General features: G+C 40.9%; 1 long non-coding RNA gene across 1 annotated transcript in view; it reads left to right on the top strand.

Moving 5' to 3' along the window:
• The first annotated feature begins 203 nt into the window (after positions 1-203).
• Positions 204-11,786, top strand: part of LOC120758939 (uncharacterized) — a 32,641-nt gene continuing 21,058 nt past the window's right edge. The window contains exons 1-2 of the long non-coding RNA XR_009208308.1: positions 204-266; positions 721-895. This is a non-coding gene — a long non-coding RNA (uncharacterized LOC120758939). The remainder of the gene's footprint in view (positions 267-720; positions 896-11,786) is intronic.

The raw sequence follows: 11,786 nt of genomic DNA, 5'->3' as shown, positions 1-11,786 counted from the left end.
TGTGAGGGCGGGATTTGGCAGCAGCGTTACCTTCCCATGACGTCTTTCAGGCCCTAGTCAAAACAAATCTGACACCTTTTCTCCTGACAGACCTTTTCACCTTTCTTTGAGGTGCGTAACAGTCAACTGTTGGCCGTGATTTCCGCCCGCCTCTTGCAGCCCCGCCTGAGGGGCTCCGGGGCGTTTCCCTCGCTTTTGGGCGAGGCGGAGCAAAAGCCACGGGAGAAAATGGCGGGTGCTCCGTGAGGGGAGCGGAGTGCCTCAGGGTGGGTACTCAACATGGCGGCCAGGGATGGGAGGAGAGGATGCTTTCCTGTTCTTGAGGGAGTCCTTCGAGCTGGCAGACCTGTCGCCTCCCTCGCCATGCCAAGTATCTGTGGTATCCCTGTGAGGAAATGGGAGAAAATCCTAGCAGCCTGCTTCAAGGAGGTCGTGCACTAACCATGGCTGCCATTGAACAGGGCTGGTTTGGCCCAACAGCTCACATACATCAGCCTGACAGGGTCGGGTGAGGCTTCTGGTTTATAGAATGCTGTACAGGGATTTTTGTACATTTTTTGTTAGCTGTTGCTAACACTGTCCTGAGCTACAGAGCTGACTTATGAAGAGAGTGCATGCTAAGAGTTTTTCCTAAGCCCAGACCCACCTGTAGGTATATGATGAACTCTGTGAACTTGTGAAGGTATCCCGTACATGACATCCTTTATTTTTTTAATGTAGTAACAGAGTAAAGAACATGAAGAAAGAGTAACACACTGCTCAGAAAAGTTACTTCAGGAGATTGCTGCAAGAGGGAAAAGGCTGCTGCTCTCCTTCTGGCTGAGTCCCATAGGAGAGTAAATGGAAGCCCCTAAGGAAGGAGCACAACACACACCGAACTGGCAAAATACCTAAGGTGAGAATAAAAGAAAAAGAATGAGAGAGTGAGATTGTTTCTTAGACACAGAGCAGTATACTTCTGTATTGGCCAAGCTAGACAGGAATGAGTTGCCAGAGTGGCCTGGGTGCAACAGTATCCAGTGTGTTGTGAATTTAGGAGTGTATTTGTTGAGGAAGGGCAGCATGGAGTCCGGATCTGCTGTCAAGCAAGCCGCTTCTTTTTTCTTCCTCATAGGAAGGAAGCCTTTTTTGAGTTTTAGCATCAAATTCAAGGAAAATTATAACAAGATACTCCTTTTTCTCCACTGCCAGTGGCTGAGATTTGGTGCTGTTAGCAGCACACTGGTACATATGGTTCCATGGTAGGCAACATCTTCAAAAATTCCCAGCAGGAAGTAGTGATTCAGAATCTGTTTTTCCTCAGTCTGTGGCAAGTGTGGTTTAATTCTCCAAGCAATGGCAGATGATAAACATCACAATTCCACAATACAGAATTGATGTTGTGGAATTTGAGAATGATAAACAGGCAAGCTTTTGGAAATCAAGTAAGCAACTTGAATTGCTGCTACTTAAAGAGGAGGTATGCTGCTGGTATGTGAATTCAGATTTCCTGGGAAAAAGAATCTAAAGTGAAAACTGCTGGGTGAAACTGCACAATGAAAAATTATAAGCCCCCTTGCTGCCAATTCTTTATGCTTGGTTAGCCTTCTCTACATCTTCCTTGGACTGGTACTTTCCTGTCCTTCAGATCTTAGGGTAAGATACTTGAGTTATTTCATGTCTGTGCAGCGTTCTACTCTTTTCATGTATCTATTCCAATTGATTTCCTGAGATAAGCAAGACAAAGTTCTTGTAAATCCTAGAAAGTCTGTCATAGGCTCATAGACAGAGCATCATTTGTAAGAGCCCATTCGTGGGCCCTCAGGCTGTTCCAAGACTACCCTTATAAACCATGCTGAATCAAAAGAATAACAGTGGAACAAGAGACAAGATTTTCTTTTTGTGTAGGGTACCTGAGACTCCCATTATCAACTGGGAGCAGAGCAGTGAATGGTTGCATCACAGTTCATCTGTGAATCACAGAACAGAAGGTGTGTCAGTGTTGGATGAGCTGCTTCTGTTTGTGCATAGTTCATAACAAGTCTCTATTTGAATGATTACTAATCTGTCCTTCTAAATCCTCTCACTTGGGGTGTAACAGGTCTCTCCTCTTTTCAGGAGGCATATGCAACAATTCTTAGCATGGTAATAGACTCATAAATTAAACCTCAAATTCCAGAAACACCTCTGTACTTTTACTGTAAGAAGTTCAGCTGTTTTCAAGGTCTTTTGCTTGTAATACATTTTGTTTGCGTATTCGTGGTTTGTTTTGGATCCTATATTGAGATTACCTGTAAATTAAACTAGTAGTGATACTGGAATTTCTTCACAGCCATATAAAAAAATAAATGTACTCTTTCATCCTTTCCTTTCACTGAGCAATTCTCTCACTTCTTCCTTTTTTTCACCAGGCACAATTTCATTTTCATCTCAAATGCATTATTGTATATGAAATGTCAATAAAGCAGGAGACATGCTAGCCATCTGAAACTGGAGCCAGCAGAGCAGGTCTCCCAAGTTCTTTTCCAGGGATTTCTTGTTTAGTTTGTACATAATGAATCAAATTGAGCTGCTTTTTCTGTCCTGGAGGATCTCTCTTTTGATCTAGCCTTTGCTTTGAATGACATCCTTAGATTATATTTCACATTTTTCCTAGCTTTATATGGATTAGGTTTCCTTTCAAGACTATAGCTTGGCCACACAAATTCATTCAAAAATTAAAAATTACTATATTAAATTCCAGTTTGGGACAAAGAACGATGATTTTTCTAGAGGAAACATCTCTAGTTATGTTTTTAGAAAAGAGCATTAAGTATTCTCTTTCTTCTCTATCCAGAGTGGTTTGCTTGTAAGGATCCTGTGTCTGCATAGCTGAATGATTAAGCAAAACCTCCTAGGTGGTGTTCATGTGTTCTTTTTCATGCTCAGGACGTGAGCCAGGGTCTGTACAGTGAATAGCTGGCATGCTCTGGGTCACATTACAGCCAAGTTAAAGGTGTTGGGCAAACAAGCAGCCTCTGGGGCTGAGGTTATCAGAAGAAGGGTGTTCCCCTTTCCTTCCTGCTCCTTAGGCAGGAAGGGCAGATGAGGGAATTCGGTGCTTTGCTCTCTGAATTGGCCTATCTTGTATTTGAATATGGGCTTTGGAAGTAGACCCTGAGGAAAGGGTTGGGAAATGGTTTGTTAGGAGTTTTCTTTTTCCTGCCCTGGGTGGGGAACATTTTGATTGCCCTCCTCAGTGTATCTTTCAAGATTATGGCTGAATGTGCAAGTAAGAGAGGAGCTGTGAGGGAACAAACTGGGATTTGCTACATCTCTACCACAGAATATGGTAGGGAATAGAATATTCTGTGCTGAGTACTAGAATAGACTAGAATAATGCTTCTGAGTTCCATGACTAAACTGTAAATTCAGCCAGATGATGGTAAGTGCTATTCTGCTTTTTCTTTGCTCCTGTGATAGGATCCCTTGGTACAGCAAAATAGGCTAGGATAGCATGTAAGCCCAGGATAATGTGGATCAACTTCCAGCCTCACAGTCAGTTTTGACTCTTACAGATTTTTTCAGTGACTCTGTATACTTCTGAAGTGTGGCATAACATTGTTACTGTGTACTCTATGGGAGAAACCTCCTGTAATTTATTTATCAGCATAAACAGCATCAAGACATTAATCTCTGTAATATATAGACAGTAAACAATAATAGTAAAGGAAACACGGGAAAGCAGGACATGTTACTGAAATAAAGACAAGGTCCTGCAACATTGTCTGTAACTAGTATCAGAATAAAAAAAAAATAGTTCTTACATTATTTTTTTTCTTATTCTCCATTGTGGGTACACACTGAGCTGTTTTCTCTGGACCATTACAGATTACAACAGATATTCTCAGTCCACACCTGTTCCTGGCCATTCTTGGAGTGCACAAGTTGCTTTTGGCTTTGGGCATTTGAGTTCAGAATAGCATGAGAGTGCTAGTGTTTGCATGCTGCCATCACGAAACCTCTGCTTGATTCTTTCGTTTCGAACTAAACTGGTGTGTGGAGCAGAAAGTCACTTGCATATGCTGCAGCAATACCAACCATAATGCAGGATTTTGATTTTTGAACTGGCACATCTAGGCATCACTGTGCAACAAGCAATGGAGCATAATTATGACATAAAAACTCTTCAGAAACCATAATTAAGCTCCAAGTCACCCACATTCAATTTAACTTTCATCTTTCAGGACCTTTTGTTCCTGTGTGCTCTCAACTTCTGACTAGAAGGTACAGAGCCATCATCAGGGTGAAGGAAAAACAGGAAATGTGAGGAAGGAGCTTAAGGCCTCCTCTTGAGGTTTCAGCCTTTGTATTAACTTTATACTAACTTTCTACTACTGCACCTCTGCTTGGGAGTTTGTTTCTGTAGGACATCAAGTAGGGATAACTATATATGCCGGGTCTCAAGGGAGAAAACAAACATCTAGGACATGAATAGGAAGGTAGCATTTTTCTTTTAAAAGGATGTGACCCCTCTATATCCTGAAAGGAAGGCAAGTCACAAGAGGAAGTCCTACTCAGTGATGTCATCAAATGGGCAGAATTTTCAGTTCTCTGAACTCACTGTGACTTCAGGAGCTGGTGATGTCAGAGAGCTGGGATTCCAGACAGAATTGTTGACCTTAGCTCACTTTGAGAAATTGCATGTTTGCTTTTCCTTACAAGACATTGTCCAGTCTTTCCTACATGAAGGATCTCTCATGCTTCATTTAAGCTGATTGTGCTGCCTCCCTTTCCTGCTCTCATGGATGAATACCACTGTGCCTGACTCTATGCACTCTGAAAATAGCTATTGATGCAGCTCACAGCTATTTATATCTGCTGGTGTCAACATGACGCAGGCACGTGTTCCCAGAAGAAATTATGCCTTTTTACAGTTTCTCCATCAACGCAGTTAAAAAGGCTTAAAACACAGAGATAAATTGAACAGAACTTGAGGTGTTCTCCATTCTTGCTTTTCTCCTGAAGAAGATGCAGGAAGTTGCATGTTATGATAGATTGCAAAGTTTTATTTAAACCTACCAGAATTTGCCCCTGCAATGTTCACAGATAACCTTTTGTTGTTACTAGGAGAGTTAAGAAGCGCAGAATGTGATTCTGACATCATAAAGCAACCTGTATTTCTGAGCTCATTCAATTGATTACTTTGTTTAGTATCTTTCCTGTCTGCAATGACAAGCAGCAGAATTCCCATGACTGAAAACTCCCAAACAATTACACTGCAAGAAATAAATTGAGATATTGAATAAGGCACTTGCATGCTATGAATTTTTCAAAGTTCCCCTCTCTGGCATGGAAATGTATAATCTGCTTGTTTCTGGGTTGCCAATTTTGTGTCCAGGTTTCATTCAGTGGAAATACCAGTACAACATTCCTGTTTCTTCAGTAGGTTATGAACCTGTGTTGAGAGATTCACAGTCTGTTGTGCCTGGTAAGCAATAAAAAGGAGAATTGAAACACAGACTGCTTCCCCCTATTGTGCCACCTCTGCCAGTCTGCTCAGTGAGAGAGTGGGCCATGCAGTACAGGATTATTTTCAGTGAGACCCACCTCCTACACCAATGCACAACCTGGCTCCTACAGTAATTTAAGTGCATAAGAATCTCAGATTAGGCAAAGGTAGGCTGAGGCTGTTCATTTAAATTACTATGTATGGCAAAAAAACCTCCCAAAAACAGTAAGGGTCATGTAAATTCAAAATCTGGAAAGAAACTCAACTTCAATTTAATATTACTGTAAAATCATATAAAGTAGGGTAGACTCTTCACTTCTGTGAGACAGCTTGACTTATGATTTAGGAGGATCAGCAATATCCCTGCAGTCTCATGCAACATCTCCTTATATCCAGCCAACTCTTACTTAGTAGACACATAGCATAGGTTCACACAAATGGTATTTATATTTTGAATTACCTGTTTTTTTAACCTAAACAAATGTGCCATGAGATTAATGGAGAAGGGAGGATGTACTTAGCTAGTCTGAAATCTAGAAAATCAGAACTGACTTAATTTTCTCCCATTCTTCAGAAAGCCTTAGAATGGATGTCCATCACTGGATCTGTCCTTCAGGTATGTGAAGTCATTCAGAAACAGCTAAGAAAAATAAGAAATATTCACCCTCCAAGTCTCAGCTTGGTTTGTTTCATCGTTGTAGTTATCTGCAGAGGAATCAATTACAAAGGAGAGAACTCTTCAGGGCTGTAGAAGCACTGAGTAGGGAGGGTCTGCTTCAAGAAACTTATAATACACTTATGCAAACACTAGTACACTTAACTTATAGTCAAAAGAACTGATGTGAGCATGCAGTCAAGTAAGGAAAGGAGTCCAGGTCTTCAGCAGCCCAGTTCAGTGCCAGATAACAATAGATGCTGTATGATAATCTGTCTTCCTCCATGTACAGAAAGGCTCAGGAGTTAACTATGCTTTCTGATATCATCACAAATAACCATTTGTTAAAAAATATGGCACAGTGTTATGGTAGCCTTCACTCAAGATTTTTGAGTGACAAATCTTTAAATATTGGGGACTTGTTCATGGGGACACACCTATTATGAAGCAAATTGCATTCATAACTCATAAATTAGCTGTCTAGCACCTGTATTTTCATTAATTGCTTCCACTGAAATAAGTACTTTCCTTTGCAGATATTCTTGGTGTTTTTTAAGCTTTTTATGAGAAACAGGTGATGTTTGGATGAAGGTGACATAATCCTTACAGTAGGTTTTGGCAGATGAGTTTTAGGTTTTGTGGAAGTAAGCTGAGAAGTTGAGTTGGCAAATAAAATTAATGCCACCTTCTAGTTCACAGGCCTGTGTGAATGGTGTTTGCTGTTGCCTAATTGTAGTGGTTTCATGTTGCACATCCCCTTTTTCCCATCTCGATTCAGGCTGGCTTTGGGTTTCGAGGTTTAAATAAGTACGTGTGCTTTGCAGAGCAAAATTTATTGCTCTCAACAAAGGAGTGCTCTGGGATCCTCCTCGATCTCTAACTGCTGCATTCTTTCAAGCTTGGTAATGTATTTAGTGATAATGAAAGTAAGTAGGTCATTGTGTTGGTATGAGCCAGGTGTAATGTAAATAGGCATTGTGCAAACATATCCAGACTACCAAGGCAAATTATTTCTGGTTGATCCTGGCCTCCTGTAAACACAGATGGCTAACTGAGGGGAAAGTCTTTGTCTGAAAGCTTACCACTGTTATCTGTAGCTCTGACACCTGGAGATCTTCCCAAGAAGTAAAATGCATGATTGCTTCCAGAGCAGGATTGCTGTCATACTGCCTTGACAGAGCGAATACTGATCAGTTGATTAAACTCCTGAAAACAATCATGTTTAGAACTAAGCTGAAGATCCAGTAAACCATTAGAAGAGAGCAGCTTCCAAATGGTGCCTGTATCGTGTCCCTTTCCTTAAAGTGGAGTCCTCCAGTAACATGGAAAAAGAGCATCAGAGGAGATCAAAATGCTGCCTTGTTGTTTCATGCATTTGTGACCAGCAGGCAGATTGTAGAAGAGCTTTCTGGAGGGGGCTCATGAGCATGCGGGTACCTATGTGTTAGTTAGCTGAAAGCTATACTGTTTAAAAACGTGATTGATACCAAGCCTTTAGAATTAACATTAGCCCCAGGCAAAGAAGCATGTTGGAACATTGGCCTCCACTTCCCTTTGGTCTCAAAGCTAAACCCATCCTCTTGTTATCAGGGCCTGGATGTGTGGAATACCTGAAGCTGTAATAATGAAGATCTGATGAGCATGTAAAACTGGGTGAAGGGGAATTACTGGAAATCTGAGACCCCTCCCTTCATTTACACAGTAAACGCCTTTATAATTGATGTATTTATGTAGTTTTTCTTGTTACAAATCTATAGTAAATAATGCCTTGGCAGGTCAAACATTTTAGGTAAAATGAGTCATTCTCAATATTAAATGAGAAGCCTTGATCCCAGAATTTTTTATTGAGGCAAATCAGTGTTTTAAATGCATATCTCGAAGTGCTTGTTAAATTAAATGCCTGTGGTATGACTGGGGTGGAAGGATGGAAATTCACTGTGCTTTCAAACTGGAGCATACTTTGCCTGCTCCAGCTTCAGGTTTTATTGCAAGTGCTCTGATTTTACCTGAGCGGACAGCAGCTTGGCAGAAATTTTCCACAGCACCTTCTTTTTATGTACATTTACCAGCTGTAAACTCAGAAACTACTGAAATGAAACCTGTCAGTGAGACTGTGGTGTAAATCTCTCTCTGTGCCCAACCCACAAAATGCTATTAGTCAGCTGTTCCCCCAGCCAGAAAGTGTTAGCTCCTGAGATTGGGTTGTGGTAGCTCATGTGTTCAGCGTGAGAGACTCCAAGTTCAATACGTGGAGTTCCAGGCAACATGACTGTTCTGTCAGAAACAAAAGGCCGTGTGTGGTCACCCCCTGCCTCTGAAGAAAAGGTCAGTGTGTCCAGGGAGAGAAGAACGCCATGAACTTACACCTTTAGGCCATTGTGCCTTCCCTCCAGCTTTTATCAAGATAACATGGACACCACCTCAGCAAAGAACCTATCAAGTACTTCCTTTCTATGTTCATTCTATGTCTGCTGCCACAACGTTTTCTGCTCCATGTTTTCAGCATAGAGTCATTGAATAGTTTGGTTTGCAAGCAACCTTTAAACACCATCTAGTCCAACCCTCCTGCAATGAGCAGGGCCATACTCAATTAGATCTAGTTTGCTCAGAGCCCTGTCCAACCTGACCTTGAATGTTTCCAGAGATGGAGCACCTACAACCTCTTCGGGCAACCCATTCCGGTGTTTCATCACCCTCATTGTAAGCATTTCTACCTTACACCTTGTCTAAATCTACCTTCTTTTAGTTTGAAACACCCATTGTCCTATCACAGAAGGCCCTGCTGAAAATAACCCCCCTTTGCTACTGTACTGAAAGGCAGCAATAAGGTCTTCCTGGAGCCTTTTCTTCTCCAGGCTGAACAACCTCAACTTTACTCACAGGAAAGGCGTTTCAGTCGTCGGGTAATTTTTGTGGCCCCCCCTTTGGACTGACTCCAACAAATCCACGTCCTTCCTGTCCTGGCATGTCCCTAGGAAATCAGGTCCACTTTTTGGAATGATCAATATGAGAAAATTAGAAGGTTGTTTTACACTAAAGACTCCATTACAAGCATTTGCTTACACTTCTGCAGAGACTAGAAAGATGACAGTGTTATATCCAGTGACAGAAGCGGAAGCAGCAGGATGTCATTACACATAAGAGAGCTTTTCTCTTATGGAGACATTGTACTTTAGATCTGCAATAACCAAAAGTGCTTGGAATGATAATGAAGTGGTAGAAAGAGCTTCCATCATCGTCACTTGTATTGCTGCTGTGTCCATAAATTCTAAAATTTATTGACATACGCTATCAAATCCTGTAATTCCCCTTGCCTTTTGCTGGTATTTGTCTTTTTTGCTCTCTAAGCAGAGTGATGTATAGCCAAAATCCTATCAATTATTTCACCTGTGAATAAGAAGAAAGCAATAGACGTGACTAAGTTGCCTGTGTCCTTTCCTTTCAAATGAATTAGTGTGAAATTTACTGCTCCATTTCCAGATGCTTAACTTTTATTCATGTGGCCTATATCGGAGAGCCTAAAGTAGGGTGAATGTAGATAATGCCCACAAACATAAACAGTTCTGTTCTCTGTCTTTGACACCACCAAGTACCATGTGCTAGCTTGCTTGTGGGAAGATTGAGTCAGACATGTTGGTGAAAAAGCAGCTGATTTCATCTAGAAAGATAAATGTGATAATGTTGGAAGAAGTAAAGACCAACCACCACCAAACATTATGGCCCCAACCCCAAAGCACCAAGGTAAGTTTGCAGAGCTCAGTACAACAGCTGTCAAAAGATATCAGAAGTCACACTATTTCCACAGTTCTTTGAGATCCAGAATATCTTTTGAGCTATGTTGCACTGCAGAGAACTGCTTTGTTCTTGTAGAAACTTCACCTGGGTTCTTTTTTCATTATTACTAACTGGGCAACCATACAAATATTTGCATTATTGTTCATCAAACATTAGAGCTTGGGGAACAAGCATCAGTCTTAGTTGATCATTAGCTCAACATGATTCTTTCTTGTGTTTATGAAGGGAACTACAAGTAGATGGCCTAGGAAGTAGCTCTGTGTAAAAGGGGTTGGATAGGAGATAATGGGATAGTGGATTATAAACAGTGGTGGTTTGGGGCTTTTTTTGTTGTGCTATTTTAATCAACAGGGTTTAAAAAAAACCAAAACCACAATGAAAATATTTAATAATTTAAACAAAAGAAAGTCAGTATGTTTTAAGAAACATTGCCCTAACACAAGAGTGCGTGGCAATTGAGAGTAGAAATGCCCTGTGCCACAGAAGTCTGCTTTCTTATTTCAGCTACAGGAAATAAAGAAAGCACAGCTGCCAGTGCAAGAACTAACTCCAGATTTGAAAGCCTTCCTGTTGAGAAATACTCCTTTCATAAGTGTGGAAGTGTGCTCTTCATAATTACAATCAATCTTCCACCTAATTATTTCTTAATAAAGTTTATAAAATTTAGCAACCTTATACAGAAAGGGTAATATCAGATACTGTTAATTTTTATGCCATGTAAGTGTAACATGAGCTGTTTTTCAATTTTTTCAAAATCAGTCTTCACAACTTCTGTACAATTTCCACAGATTCTCTCAAGCTAAAGAATATATACAGATGCTCATGTATCCAGTCCTTCTGCTCTGCAAGCTGTGCAGTTCTAATGCATCTATTGGTGTAGAATCCAGAAATAATATTTTGCTAAGCCAACTCCTGTTCTTTTATTTTTAATATTTTTTTCTTTTTTTCCTCCTCCCCTTCTCTGTTCCAAACAGTTTGCCATTCAGCATGGAATTTCCTGGAGGCAGAGCAGCATTGTAGCCCACTGTGTCTTCCACGTGTTCCACAGTACATGAAAAAGTTGTGCTGTCAAAACCACGTTCCCACCTGCTGCCTTTGGAAATGCGGTTTTGTTTTTGTCTGGGAAGAGAGGCAGGGGCCCTGCTTGATGCTTCTTAGGGAAATAGCGATTTGCACAGTGTGTACAGCTCACGCCTCTGAATTCCCATGTTTGTGGATTTCTGAGTTTCACATTGTAACTGTTGGCACTCAGCTTTAAAGTGATGAAAGGCTGAGGAAGCACACAGAGGTGTGATAGAAATGGGAACAGAGAGCTTGCCAAACCCTGAAGCATTTTTCAGTTAAAAAGCCAGTAGTGTCCTTTTGCTCTTGGCTCCTGTACTTAGCTTCAGCTGCCCAATAGATGTAAGAATAAGCTTGTTTTCATTGAAAACATATTTGAATTGAACTAAGAGTCTTCTCTGCTATTACTGTTGTAACAGTCCTTACAATATGTATTGCAGGGATCACAGCGTGTCCTCAGCTTGAACTTCAAGAGAAATTTGAGTGTAAGACACACATGTACAGCAAGATGAATATACTTGTACTGCTTTTAGACCTGGATTTCAGAAGAGTCAGGTTAAAATTTCCTATGATCCCTTGAAGAATGAGTATTTAAAATGTGTCTCTTTCTGTCCCATTTGAATGGAAGCAAAGTGCTTGCTTTGATGTGCAGATGAGCAGGTAACATATTTCCTGCTGTGTGTTCTCCTGCAGTGTCTAAACACTGAAACCTGTCCTTCATCTCTGAATTCCCCTTATGCTGTTATTTGTGATCACAGTACGGTTTTGAGTCTGCTAGTCACATCATGAGATTTGGACTTGAGA

Source organism: Hirundo rustica, chromosome 13, assembly GCF_015227805.2.
Source record: "Hirundo rustica isolate bHirRus1 chromosome 13, bHirRus1.pri.v3, whole genome shotgun sequence".
NCBI lineage: Eukaryota > Metazoa > Chordata > Aves > Passeriformes > Hirundinidae > Hirundo > Hirundo rustica.
The sequence above is the reverse complement of the archived record's forward strand: the minus strand, read 5'-3'. Positions and strand labels throughout refer to the sequence as shown.